General features: G+C 36.6%; 1 pseudogene; it reads right to left on the reverse strand.

The window, feature by feature from the left end:
• Positions 1–14324: 14324 nt before the first annotated feature.
• Positions 14325–14576, reverse strand: part of LOC107752119 (G-protein coupled receptor 161-like) — a 5017-nt pseudogene continuing 4765 nt past the window's right edge.

Genomic DNA, 14576 nt, shown 5'->3' on the forward strand with positions numbered 1-14576 from the left:
TGTGTCACTGACTATTGTACTGCACAGGATTCAGGTAGTAAGCTAGTATTCTATTCTGAACATAGCCTCAGTCTGTTTTCATTCATCTTCATCCTCTCTAACAGGTCTCTTCCTCCTCCTCTTGTGTCTGATGGTCAGTAAACCCAGGCTCATTTAAGACCATCATAAAAAACTCTCTACCAGCAATTGTAATGTTTAAATCCATTCTGATGAAATTGAAAACTTGTTTCCCCCTGCAGCTTTATTGTGTGTTCTGCACATCACAATATGGCTGGCTAAAGCAGTTGAAAGGAAGATATCTTTCCTCAAATTGAGACCAAAAGATCATTAACCCGTTTAATCCCATGGTGCAAACAGGAAATAAACTGTTCTGGTCATGTGACAGTTTGCACTAACTATGTGAAACTGCACATATTGTGACTGGTGGGATTAAATGGGTTAATGATTAGACTAAATACCACTATAATAGCCAATAAACCAATCTAAGAGGAGCAACAGCTGAATGTTATTCAACTGAAAACTGGTTTATCTCGTTTTTGCAATACCAAACAGTTATTTTCTGTCTGTTCTTCTGTTTTGGAAAATATTAAAATAAGGGACATGTGTACATAGATACAGTGGACACACGGTCCACTAGACCAAAAGGTCTGACTAGACCAATTTGTCTACTTGATTCTTTTTATGTTTGCTTGTTTTTCTCAGTTTGTAAAGTGTGTGAGATTGAGTTAAATTGAAATGAATAGAATGAGAATGACGTTTGCATGGTCACAACTACAGGTGTAAATTTGTTTTCCAAGTGTACTTATTGAGTCAAATAAAGAAGTATTATATATCTGAAAATAATTAGCACCTGTCTATTTTGCTCCAAACATGATTATTTTATCAAAATGTCAAAGTGGCATTTTTCCATACAGTTAAAATGCATGGTGAATAAATGTGTGTGTGATGATGGCAATGTGCCATGTCTTGCGGTATTGCTTCAATCTAAACTATTTTAAACAGATTTTTCGTAATTTCTTTTATAATTATGCATGCCGTTTTCATGCTTTTGTTTTCATTTAGAGACTGCATGGAATATTTGTACTTTCAAATCCTCATTTGTCACACTGCAGGACCATTTAAATTAATTATTGAATCTAAAAGCCATGTCAACACAGTTTAGGTTCTCGATAGAATTGTCTGCACATTGTCATTACAGTGATATTTTTATCTTGTCAGATTTTTTGATGCGGTTTCTCTTTAAACATTCCAGATGACAGAAACTCGTGTGTGTGTGTGTGTGTGTGTGTGTGTGTGGATGGGCAGAGGGTCTGGGCATGCAGAAATGTGTGGTCTCTGGTGAGCTGTATGTGGTCATGCACAGACGAGCTGTTGAGCTGTTGTGAGCTTCCATCCTCACAGCTCTAATCTCCTGAAACCTGGAGAAATGGGCTCCCAAAATAGACCACAGAAGCGAGCTCTGAAACAAAATTAAGGCTGATGAAAGGAAAATGAAATTTTGAATGAGGAAATCCAACAGCTCTGTCAATTCAACGGCAGTGTGTGATATCTTTACTGTATGTAAATATATGCATGGTGTAGCTTTAAGGTTTGTTTCCGCTGGAAATACTGGAACACTTTTGGCCATAATAATCCATATGTTGTTCAAAAGTTGGGTTGGTGTGATTTTTTTAATGTTTTTAAAAAAAAGTCTCTGCTCTTCTACGCTCACCAAGGCTGCTTTTATTTGATTGAAAATACAGTAAAAAAAATTATGTAGTGAAATATAATTCCAATTTAAAATACCTGTTTTCTATTTGAATATATTTTAAAATGTAATTTCTTCCTGTGATTCAAAGCTGAATTTTGAAAACATGAAATTACCAGAAGCTGTTAAAGACCAAAACATAACCGTAACAGTATCATAAAAATAGTCCATATGACTTGTGCTATATTTTGATGACACTAGAGAATCAGGCATTGAGTGTCACTAAACCACTTCAACCACTTTAAAGACATGCTAGAAAGTTAGAGTGGGACATTAAATAGGTTACAAATGCCATTCTAGAGGAAACTTGCAGTAAAGAAGAGGATATGCTCATGAATATGGACAGCAGGATGTGGCCCCTCTCCTCTGGCGACCGCAGCCCTCCACAGCCATTACTCACAGCCCTGTTCTCTGTGGAGAGAGCGATAGGTCCAGGCGCCCTGGGATTTTTCAGTAATACTGCAGTGACCCATTCTTACTCAGAAACGTCTCGGTTACTTGTGTAACCCTCGTTCCCTGAAGGAGGGAACGGAGACGTTACGTCAGTCGTGACTGACGAATTGGGATCTCGCCTGAGAGCCCAATCACCTTCGAGTGTTAACTAAACAAGCCAATGACAGTTGGCGTGCGTGTTTCGCCACGCGCACCCCGCCCCGCAGCGCGGACCTCCAGTGCCCTGCGGAAGCCGACAAGTCCCCCCACACCAGTTGGGGCGGAAGATAGGACAGGGCTAGGCAGAGGTGTCCGCCACTGCTGTTCCGTACAGTGGTACATTGGATAACACTGGGAAAGCGTACGTCACGACTGACGTAACGTCGAACGTGACTGACTGAAAGGGAACATTCATTTTGTGTTAGGAGATTTATATAAGACTCCAAAAAAATAAAAAGCACACGTTGCTCAACTTGTACATTTCCCAAACTGTCATTTACTAATTTTTTACCAGTTAAAAAACCTGATTAGTGATTATATGTCTGTTTTTTACTGTTAAAAAAGTTGTAAATAAAATGAAAGAAAATACAAGAAAACGTCTCAGGTTACGTATGTAACCATGGTTCCCTGAGAAGGGAACGAGACACCGTGTTCTCTAGGGGTTGCTATTAGGAAACTAGAGGATGCAGTTCGAAGTTCCCTCGAAAGGGAACATCTCAGGTTATGTATGTAAACATATATAGCGACCCCTAGAGGACGCAGTTCGAAGTTCCCTCGAAAGGGAATACTATTTCAGTCTTTCTTTAGTCTATTTTCAGCCTTTTCCACTTTTTCATGTTTAATTCAATATGCTACTTTAAAAGGTTATTGTAGTTAATACAGACACATTTAAACACTACTAAAAATGACAAAACCAAAACTAAAATTAAAATAAAAAAATAAAAACTGATCCAAAATATTAATAAAAACTATAATAGTATCTTAATGACACTAAAATAACACTGGCTACTTGCCATTTCTTTGTAATTTATTGTGCAATTAGCAATTTCTGAGTAAAATTGTTTCTACACCAAATCTTTTCCAGTGTATTTACTTCATAGAAATATCATACAAAATTAAAAATAAATACATGCGATATAAATAGGCCTATTAATATATATTATATACTAATACTTTTATATTTATTATATGAATATTTATATATAATATATAGGCTAAAATGCATTCAGGTTTTAGAGAATGGGTTGATGGATATTTATGTTTATTATAAAATCAATAATTTTATATAGAAATACATAATAGCCTATGTAAAACATATACAGAGTAATTTGACTTAAGTAATACAGCAGAAATGTGCATGTACCAAAACAGTACCATATTTATTTGTGCTGAAAATTTTTAGATGCGATAACGACCCTGGTATCCTGTCGTTTTCGGCAAAGGGGGTGCATGAGGGGCAGCGATAAATATACTCCACTCCACTGTGTGTGAGGAACAGAAAAACACCAGTCAGTTTGAGACTGTGTGGGAACAGCATGTCCAGACTGTCATCCTCACACACGTTTGGCATTTTCCCCTGGCAAATCTATAAATGCCATTAATGAGCCTCACACTGTGACTTTTTGTGCTGCGACAGGCAGCAATCTATCCTGATGACTTATGCATTGTTCCGTTTGCTTCCAGCAACACCAGACACGTATCCCTAATTAATTTTTCACCTGCTCAGAAAGATGGATGCAGAAGATATCGCCTTTCCAGCTACAGAAGACTGAAATAGCCACCTAATTTGCTCCCTCTCTGCTTTCCGCGGCACCATGTGGGAAGCTCGGGCGATTTTCTGAGTCAGAAGATGGTGAAACGTCAGGAACGTTGGATGAACACAGCAAAAAAGTGGGAAACTTTCCCTAACATTGGTAGACAAGGCATAGAACGGTTTTGCATTTACATTACACCAAAAATACGCGAGTGGTGTAAGGACCTTGCCGTTGACTATTTGGGAAATGATTTAATCAATCATTTCCTAAATAAGCCAAGGCAAGTTCCTTCTATTAAATCCCTGCTGAGTTCATTAGAAAGTCATGAAGACAAATCTAATGAGACAGGCCTTCAAAATATTGACTTGCACAATGCTCGTGGATCTGTGATGTTTAAATAAACTACTCGTGCTCTCCTCTTTTGTGACATCTTAATGACTCCCGCAGGGCTGCGGTGTCGCTGGTTTGACTGCTCTGCTGATCCAGGAACAGTCTGAGGAGCAGGAACAAACTGCACTGGCCTGCCTGTCTGTCCGAATTAAAATCTCAATTCATCAGCGTGCCTGCCTCACTTACTACCTCAAAATGACTGCATGTAACCAATACCTGCCAGTCTCACAGTGTGCAAACCTAAACACTCTGTGGGGAATATGTTGAGCAGAAAACCAATAAATGACTGGCGAGACAGACTTTTATAGACTTCTTGTATAGTCAAAGATATGCTCAGTTATTTATTATTTGGATGTAATATGGTAATTACTTTTGTGGATATCATGTTTTGACATATGTAGCTGTTTCTGTGTGAGTGAGGTTTTTATGTCGGGGTGGAATCAGAAGTGTTAGCTGGTAATTGGTTCAGAATCAAATTGTGTCTCATGTGCATTGATTACATATTCCATTTAAGATACTATTTTCCTGTCATTTATTCACATGACTTTCTACACAAAATGAGATCAAGAAAACCGAAAAGTAAATTCAAAAGCACCTCAAAAAACACTTACACAATAGCGTTCTTATTCTGTTAATTGCATAACTGCAAAAAAAACTATTCAATTCACAGAAAATGCAAATATGTGCAAATATTTTTTCTTTGCAAATCTCTTGTGACTGTTCCGCCTTCTGATGAATTAAAAAAAACCCAGGAGGCAGTTTGTCTACTTGTGATTTTTTTTTTATTGTGTATGAAATGCTAACATATTACATATTCACTTTAAAATACTGTTGTCCTGTAATTTATTTACCTAATTCACATGGTTCTCTACACAAACGGAGATAAAGCAGAAATCTATATTTACAACTGAAAAGTCGTTTCAAAGCAGCTTAAATGAGGTCTATTTTGATTATTATTATAATTATTAATTTGTATTCTTTTGTCTTGAGAATAATTTCCACTGACATATCTTGCACAATAATACCATGTTGATTCTGTTTTCATGTACATGTTGACTTTACAATTTGCTCTACTTGGCAGGACCACATGGGAATCCTTTAAGCCTACATGGAATAAAGTAAGGGAACTGAGAAGAGAGAATTCAGCCAATGACACTAATTTCCTTCAACAACAGCTGTGTGTAATGACAGAGTAATTTAATCAGAAATAAACATAAATTAAATGTATAATAATTTTGAAATCTGCCTTTTTGTGTGCGCTGGGTGTTATTATTCTTTAAGTAGATTACATTTGTCACAATTATTTGCAAGTAACCCGGTGAACTGAATGGAATTCAAAAAATTATAATCCTTTTAAGTGACTAAAGAGCCATTACACATTTAATGATGGAACTTGCTGAATCAGAAAGTGGGAATATATGAAAAATGCCTATATGTTAAATATGTTTCATTTAATTTCACATAATTTTTTATCATATAAAAGAATCAGGGAAGATCATTCAAATGAGAAATGTCAGCTCATAATCATGAAGAGGTGGAAGTTTTCATCTTCAAAACCAGAAAAATGAACACTATATAAAAATACCACTGGACGGCGCTGCTTACCATGAAAATGTTATGGCGGTATATTCATAACGGAATAAGAAAATTAATAGAGTAAACATCTACCTCAATAGAAGAATAAAAACATACAAAGGCCAGGGGTGATACAAAATAAAAAGTAAACGATAGGACATCTATTTACACAATAGCGTTCTTATTCGGTATGTACATATATATATTAGGGCTGCACAATTAATCGAATTTCTAATCGCGATTACATTTACGGATACCACAATTACGTAATCGTTCAAAGTCCACTTATGTTATTCTTAAGATGTGCTTAAGATGTGTTTTTTTCTTTCTACAGGTCATCTTAAGGGTTTTTCCATTGTTTTAATTTTAGTGTTAGTATAACATTATAATACCATGCATATTTTTACTTTTTAATTATTATTTAAAGAAGAAACCAATCCAATGTACAGTTGACATTTGAGCATTAATGCTATAGAAAAGCAATAAACGTTTTTCAGTTTGAGTGCTTTCAGCTTATTTATTTTCATATAAAAATATGGCATGCAGTTGCTTCAAAAAATGGTATAAACATCATTCAATGTAAATTGTGATAATCGTAATTAATAATCGCAATTACAATTTCAAGGGAATAATCGACAATTATGATCTTTGTCATAATCGTGCTGCCCTAATATACATACATATATATGTTTTTTGTTTTTTTAAATACACCCAATTCACAGAATATGGAAATGCATGTAAAAACATTTTTTTCTTTGCAAATGTCTTGTGTCTGTTCCACATTCTGTGACATTTTTTTCAGACACATGCTCAATGAGGCAGTTTGTCACAGTGTAACGAGGCAACATTTCAGTCTTGAATTACATACTTACGCAATCAACACCTTGTCTTTTTTGAAAAATATTGACAATATAAACTTCAGCTTATAATTTTTTCATTTTCTAGCTGTCAACCTGGCAGTATTTCAGCACCGTGGACAGCTCAAAACAACAGACCTGTGTTAGGACAAAAACTAGCTGTCTCTGAAGACTCAACTAGCACTAAAAAAACCTCAACAGTTTTAAGTTTACAGGACTTTTGGAAGATTACAAAGGCCACAGCAGGCAAGGTGAGCTGCCAGAAGGTGAGAGTGAATCCCTATAAATCATTATCAGTGAGAAACACATTGGGGTTTTCCTTTCCTGAGGGAATTCTTCAAAGAGAAACCTTTTCACTGAGCACAGGCACACATTCATGAGGCAGAGCGTTCTGGAGTGTATCTTTGAGAATGAAAAAGCTTGTTATGTCAGCCTTTCCTCACTAACTTCAGCAGACAACCGTACATCAAAGACTGCAAATGCTCAATTACTGAGGAAACACTGCAAGTTACAAAAATGTTCAGATATTCCAACCTAAGGTGTTTTCTTTATGTGAACCTTGATCATTTCTAGTTGTGTTTTTAATAATATACAATAAGAAAGTGGCACTGTAATACTCCAATATATTGTACAAGATTCTCCCTTTTGAGTTTATGGGATGAGATTCTCAGAAACAATTAATTCAAGATTACTCCAGTCTGATCTGACTTGATTGACTTCATTTATTATGCAAATCAAACTCCATCTAAAGACTCCACTCAGGACCACTAATGCACTTATTATGTTTGTTGTGGTATTAATTCCCCGTTTTAGACATGAGGTTGATAGCTTTAGCGTCTCAGGAATCCACGTGCAATTTTATTTATTTATATTTCATTTTTTGCTCTTCATGTCAAACTGATGCATCATGATGCCTCCAGCAGAAAAAGATAAAAATAAGACTAATTCTTCAGAGAGTTAGAAACACAAGTAAAAACATTGTTTCTCTCCTAAGTGAAGATCAATGCAATAAAACTGTTCATCTCTCCTCAGTTTGCACTGACAAGACTGATGTCTTATAAAATGTTATTGCGGTGGAAGGTAAGACTCACATGGAGAATGGACATGACATAAGGATTGAGAAGGACAGACAGAGCATTTCTCATTTCTGACAGCAGCAGAAGCTCCACACCTTCTCTTCTCATCGTCCTCAGGTCACTCGCCACACACATAGACAGAGAAAAGCTGTTCAAAAAGAGCCTCAAAGTCACAGAAGTCTCAAAGTCATCGTTTGTGTCCTGTGTGTGAGGACGCGTAAGCGAGTGTCAGCACCGATATGATCTTGACTGATCTGGATAATATTTCTCTCATCAGTGCTGTGAGGCAGAGCAGGTCATTCAGTGTCCGTCTGCACATCTTGTTTTAGTTCATATACGCCGACGTGTCGTGGGACATTTCTGGACCGTTGCTTACGTTCATCTTAATGAAATATCGACTGCTGTTGTCACATGGATATTAAAAACTTCATCCTCATCATGACTCACTCCGAGATATGAAGGATGACATTTTTTTTATGAAATTTAAGAGCTGAGGAAAATAAAAAGGTTTCTGTTAAACTAGAGGTTAGTTCTGTCCATATTTCTTCTTTTCTTGCTTGAAGAGACCAAAGTCAGCCTTAATAAGACACATGATGTGTGTGTGTGTGTGTGTGTGTGTAGCTGTCAGAGCACACAGGTGAACTGTGATGTGGTTACTGAAGCATTTCTTTCCTCCAAATGAAGCTCCTTCACTACAAACTGCACCTTTGCAAAGAAAGGTTTTATGTGTTTCTGCATGACTTCTTTTCATCTTAACCAGCGTACCTTGAATTTCAGTTAAGGGTCTCAGAAGCCTCATAATAGAATATGAATGAAGTTTGTCTTGATCCCTGAGACGATCCATGAAAGAATGAACACAGTAAGATCAGACTTTATCTGTGGCTATGGTTTCTTCACTGACTCCACCATCCTGATTCCCTTATTGAGTTTGATTCATCCTGCCATCACAATGAACATAATGGACAATTTTTCTTTTCTACAAAAATTGCGTCAGAAAGAAGGTTTTCCAAGCCTTTAAAGGGGTCATATGATGTTGCTAAAAAGAACATTATTTTGTGTATTTGGTGTAATGTAAATAAACAAGACTAAAACTACTTTATTACCTTTTCTAATGTTTTAACACTTTTTTTCTTAGACAGACTAGAGTTTGTCCAGAGACTGAAGCTTGAAGCCTCACTTGATGTTCATAATGGCTGTGTGAGTAAAACTTGTAATCCTAAAGTATAGTATAAACAAATAATCACGTGTTTATATTTTCTTTCTTTCTCAGGTAAATACTATATGTTGGAATGACACGGGTGAATATGTTTTATCTGGATCAGATGATTGCAATTTAAACATCACAGATCCTTACAGCAGGAAGGTGAGTTACTTATTATTTTTATTCAGCCACTCATGTCACGAAATCACATGAAACCTCATGGTCTCTTCTATCCTGTGACTCTGTAGGTGCATGTAACAGTCCCATCTAATCATGGTGCCAGCATCTACAGTGCCAGGTTTATGCCTGAGTCCAGCGATCACTGGATTGTGTCTGCAGCAGGAGATGGAAATATTCCATATATAATATCATCCAGTACATATATACCTGCCACCACGGGACAGCCTATCAGGTACAAGGGCATCATGATTGACATTGTGTTTATACCTAATAGGATCGACATTGGCACAGAGCAGCCTTATCTTGGCTGTGTAAAGACACCTAGAGGGTCATTGTCAGTGTTGCAGTTGCTGTGTGCTGACTGACTGACTGTTGACGTCACCTTCAGCTGCTGCGCCCTCCTGTGAAGCGTCTGAGAATGAGAGGTTATTGGTCAGACACAGGTCCTCGTGCACGCCCAGAGAGCAAGAGGGAACGAGATGGTAAGAGGCACATCAACTCTTGTCAGATGTTTGGAATACCCTCAGAACTAAACACAGAAAGCTGTTGAAAATATTAGATAACAGTTGATACAAAAATGAAACTCTGTCATATTAACTTGCCTATATGACATGCTTTCATTTGTGGGACACAAAAAAGAAAGTTTGAATGATTACTAGTAGTTCTACTCACTATGCACTTAATGGTTGCGAGCTTGCATAAAGTGCATAAAGCACCATAAAAATATCATAAACAGGGTTTGTATGACTTGTGTGCTGTATTCCAAGTGTTCTGAATTCTTATTCAACAAACTGAATTATTTCAGTGTTAGTCTTCCCCTCCAGTGAGCTGGTAACCACTGCGATCGGAACATTTAAGTAAATTAACTGAATTCTAGAATTGAATTGCTGTAGTTATGTTGTCTGCCACTTTAAATGCTCAAGCTCTTTAAAGTCAGGTGAGTTCTGATTGGCTGTCAATGTTTTATCATTTATTATCTAAAAAATCATTATGAAAGTGATTCTAATGATATTTTTCCACTGTGGTGTGGACTTCCTGATTTTCATAGAATTAGAATGGTTATTAAAACTTGAAAAGTATCATCCTTGGTGTGAACAGGCCTTTATTCTACATAGATGCTTATTCATGAACATAGTTTTTTTTTGTTGTTGTTTTCAATCCAAACTAAATAACTCTGTGATGTGAAATGTCTCTGTGTCTTGATCAGGAGAGTCCAGCTCCAGCGCATCACTGATGCAGAGAATGTCAGACATGTTGTCCAGGTGGTACGAGGAAGCCCAGAATAACGGAGACCAGCCCCACTCATGCACAATAAGTGAGACTCAAGCTGCTTTCATCTACCGGTCTATCATCTAAAGGTATCAGTGGACAGGAAGGCAGTTCTGCAGAACCAAGCTCAGGACAGGCTGATCCAGGTTAGGCCTCTTGTAAATGCAAAGAGTGAATGTCAAGTTTACAGTCAAGTTTGTGAACTTGTGTGTCAACAGCTGAAGACACAAATAGACAAAATAGCACATCTGGAGAGCCAACAGCAGTCCAGGATGACAACAGTGAGGAGACCAACCACACGTCCTCAACAAACAACCATCCTCCACTCACACAGTGGTTCATCTTATTACTTCTTCTGTTTTAGACAGCCATTACTGCAAAATAAACTCCTTCAGGGTGATACTTGTCTTGTGATCATCCTGTCAGGTTTTATTTTGTACAGTAAGCCTGTCATTATCAAAATGATTACAGAATGCCATTGTAATTTACCACTAACTTTTTAATTTTTTGGTGTGCTGCTTTCAGATTAAATTTCAGGGGATCAGTGATCGGTGAACGGGTTCTGAGGTGAAATACTTATTGTACATACACTTCCGTTCAAAAGTTCTATATTATTAGAATATATTATTAGAATATTATACAAAGAATATTATTAGACACATATGTAATCATTAAAAATACAGCAAATTATAATATATATTATATATATATATATATACAGTGGGTACGGAAAGTATTCAGACCCCCTTAAATTTTTCACTCTTTGTTATATAATATGTAATAATTATTAAATACAGCAAAACTTTAATATTGTGGAATATTATTACAATTCAAAATAACTGTCTATTTGAATATATTTTAAAATGTGATTTTTCCCCCCCCCCTGTGATGGTAAAGCTCAATTTGTCTATAGATGGCAAGAAATCTTTTGCAATATATATATATATATACACACACACACACACAGATAGTATATAATAGACTGGTTTGAATATAGTCTTCATCTTTCTGGTAGGCGAACAGAAGCTGTTCGGATCCAGGAGATTTTCCGCCGAAGGAAAGAGCGGAGAGAGATGGCAGAGACACTCAATATCAATACCTGTTGCAAAAATGACCTATGAAGGCCACCGTAACTCAAGGACAATGGTGAAGCCAACAATTTCATTTTCATATTTTTCATGTAAATATTCTCATATTTTATCACATAATATTTACCTCTCTTAAATATTTTTGGTAATCAAGTAACTCAACACCAGGCAGTGTTTTGTAAAAAAAAAAATCCATCCAAATGTTCTGTTTTAAGCATCTCGGATGTTCTGGATTGCACACTGATTTTCTGTATTTCTTTAGACCAAAGAGGCGTGTTTTTGGGGTAATAACTTTGTGCTGAGTGGATCAGACTGTGGCCATATCTTCATATGGGACAGACATACAGGAGAGCATGTGATGCTGATGGAAGCTGACAATCATGTCGTCAACTGTCTGCAGCCTCATCCATACGAGCCATGTGAGTTCACCCAGTGTTTTTGTCCTAACATGAAGTTGAAACTGGGAATTCATTACATCTTGCCAAGCAGGCATGTTGTAATGGATTGAATAAGGTTTTTAAAATGTTTTAAGTTTAAATCCTCTCCATTTTTCAGTGAAATAGTATTTTACATATCTTACTTGTGCTTTAGTTCATTATAATGCATGTTGTCTGATTGCAAAATCAGTTCATAATTATAGATTCATCTGTCACAGTACTTGCCTCCTCTGGAATTGATTGTGATATTAAAATCTGGTCACCCATGGAGGAGTCTCCATCATTTAACGGAGTGTTGACAGAAGAGGTGGGTGAAGTCTAGTTTGTTCATTTATTTCTCTATTCTTCTCTAAGTATGTTTATGCATGCAGTCAAAGATCATAAATTATCTCAATTCAGTCATGGACAACTTCCTGGTGTTAGTGGGCTGTGATTTGCTCGGAGTAAGTTGTCTGTCTCCCTCTGCAGGTAATTCTGCGCAATGAGCGGATGCTTGAAGAGACCAGAAACACCATCACAGTCCCAGTGTCCTTCATGCTGAGAATGCTGGCGTCTCTCAGCCACATCAGAACAGGTCGGTTTAAACCCTTTATCATCCTCTGATTATGCTGTACGCATGATCACAGCATAATGCGCAGATCTTTTTTGTGCTGTTTGCAGATCGATCAGAAGGCTGTTGACAGGAGAATGATGAATGAAAGTTATGAAGGTGCATATGAATAGTATGTAAGATTGTTCTCTCCACAGGATTAAAAAAAAAAAGTAATTGCAAATTTTTTTGCAAATTGTAAGTCTATCCAAATACAAACTGTGTAAGATAAGACTTGACAAATTGCTTTTTGCTGTTATAGTCATATATTCCAGTAAATTTTGTTATTTTTATGCATAAATCGAAAAACAATTAGCTTAAAGGCTTATAAAAGTAAAACTAATCTATATATATATACTATATATACTGTGTGTATATATATATATATATATATATTCTCAGTCCTAATTTCTTGAACAATTTACACCGTTTTGCTTTCAAATAATTTTGTACAATTTTTAAAAGATATTATTATTTCCCTGTAAAATAAGATTTAAAAATACTGGTTAAGAAAATTATTTTTCTAACTGAAGACATGGACGGAAGGATGGAAATTGTCCTTCTCTGTTTGCACATTCTTCTTCTCATGCCGCACCAGTGTTGGCTGAGATCCTTACAGATGTTCAGCAGACTCTAATCATTAAACACCTCCACATACTGAGCACTGTGAGAAACAGACTTAGAAATACAAGTGCTGTTTATTTTTCAGAAAGACAGTTATGATATAAAAGACAAAGAATAATAAATGTTTTGTAAAAGAATAATTTAAATGTTTAAAAAAAAGAATACTAAATTACAAAATGTTTACACCTTGTAAAGCAATACAAAGAAATATAATATAATGAATTATGTAGTTTTACAATGTTACAAGCTCAGTACTTGAAAACAGCACCGCATGACACAAAGCTTTGCACTCATAATGGACTGTGGTTCGTCATTTTTGGCAGGTCTAAACATTATTCATGGTTGTATGTATTCAAACATGCAGGCCACGTTGTGACTTAGTAAATATGACAAGAAAATAAGACAAAGTAATACACAGAATTTTAAAAGCAGAGATACTGTATGTAAACAGTGCTTAACACAAAATTCAAAAGATTATTTTTCCTGTGGGTCCCCTCCATCTGTACAAACACATTACACACTGAACACCTTTACACAGCTCATTTATATTGAATAATGTGAAGTCACTACAGTTAAAAGAGACCGGGGCTAGTTGTCACAGGTACTGTATTACAGTAATTATAAGGTTTTGTATCAGACTTCTAGTTGCATAAATGCTTGTTTACATGTTGGTTTTGAAGACCTCATTTAAAGTATCTATCAGGGGTGTCCAATCCCGCTCCAGGAGGGCCAGTGTCCTGCAGAGTTCAGCTCTAACCCTAATTAAACACACCTGAACTGGCTAATCAAGGTTTTACTAGGCATACTAGAAACGTCCAGGCAGATGTGTTGAGGCAAGTTGGAGCTAAACTGCAGGACCAAGTTTGGACACACCTGGTGTATATATAAATTGTTTAAATTAGTTAGAAATGTAACTGCTTTGCAAGAGAGCTCTTTTCCTCAAAGAGCTAAAAATGACTTGTTTTAAGCTTTTTCTAGGAGTTTTGGATGAATATCATAGCATCTTCGCTGTATGTATGCTCTACATGTAGTCGTATATACACAATCGGAATATGTGCTTCATTGAGAATGTAATAAACAAATATCAGGCCATGTGTAGATTTATTTATGCACATATTTCCTCGATTTCATCCTCGTCGTCTTCAACCTTGTCATCGTTAACGATTCCCTCATCGATGCTCTCCAGACGGTCCCTCTGTCCATCTGGGTAGCGTGAGCTCCTCTGTGCGGGTTGACACGATGAAACGCTGTCAGTCAGAGACTCTGTACCGAACAGCAGAAGTTTAGCATCGCTCTCGATGGCTTTGGCCATACTGGATGCAAAGCTGTCAATCACCTGGTGAATCTCCGCCTTCAC

Source organism: Sinocyclocheilus rhinocerous, unplaced genomic scaffold, assembly GCF_001515625.1.
Source record: "Sinocyclocheilus rhinocerous isolate Xijiao unplaced genomic scaffold, SAMN03320098_v1.1 scaffold2306, whole genome shotgun sequence".
In the NCBI taxonomy this organism is placed as follows: Eukaryota; Metazoa; Chordata; class Actinopteri; order Cypriniformes; family Cyprinidae; genus Sinocyclocheilus; species Sinocyclocheilus rhinocerous.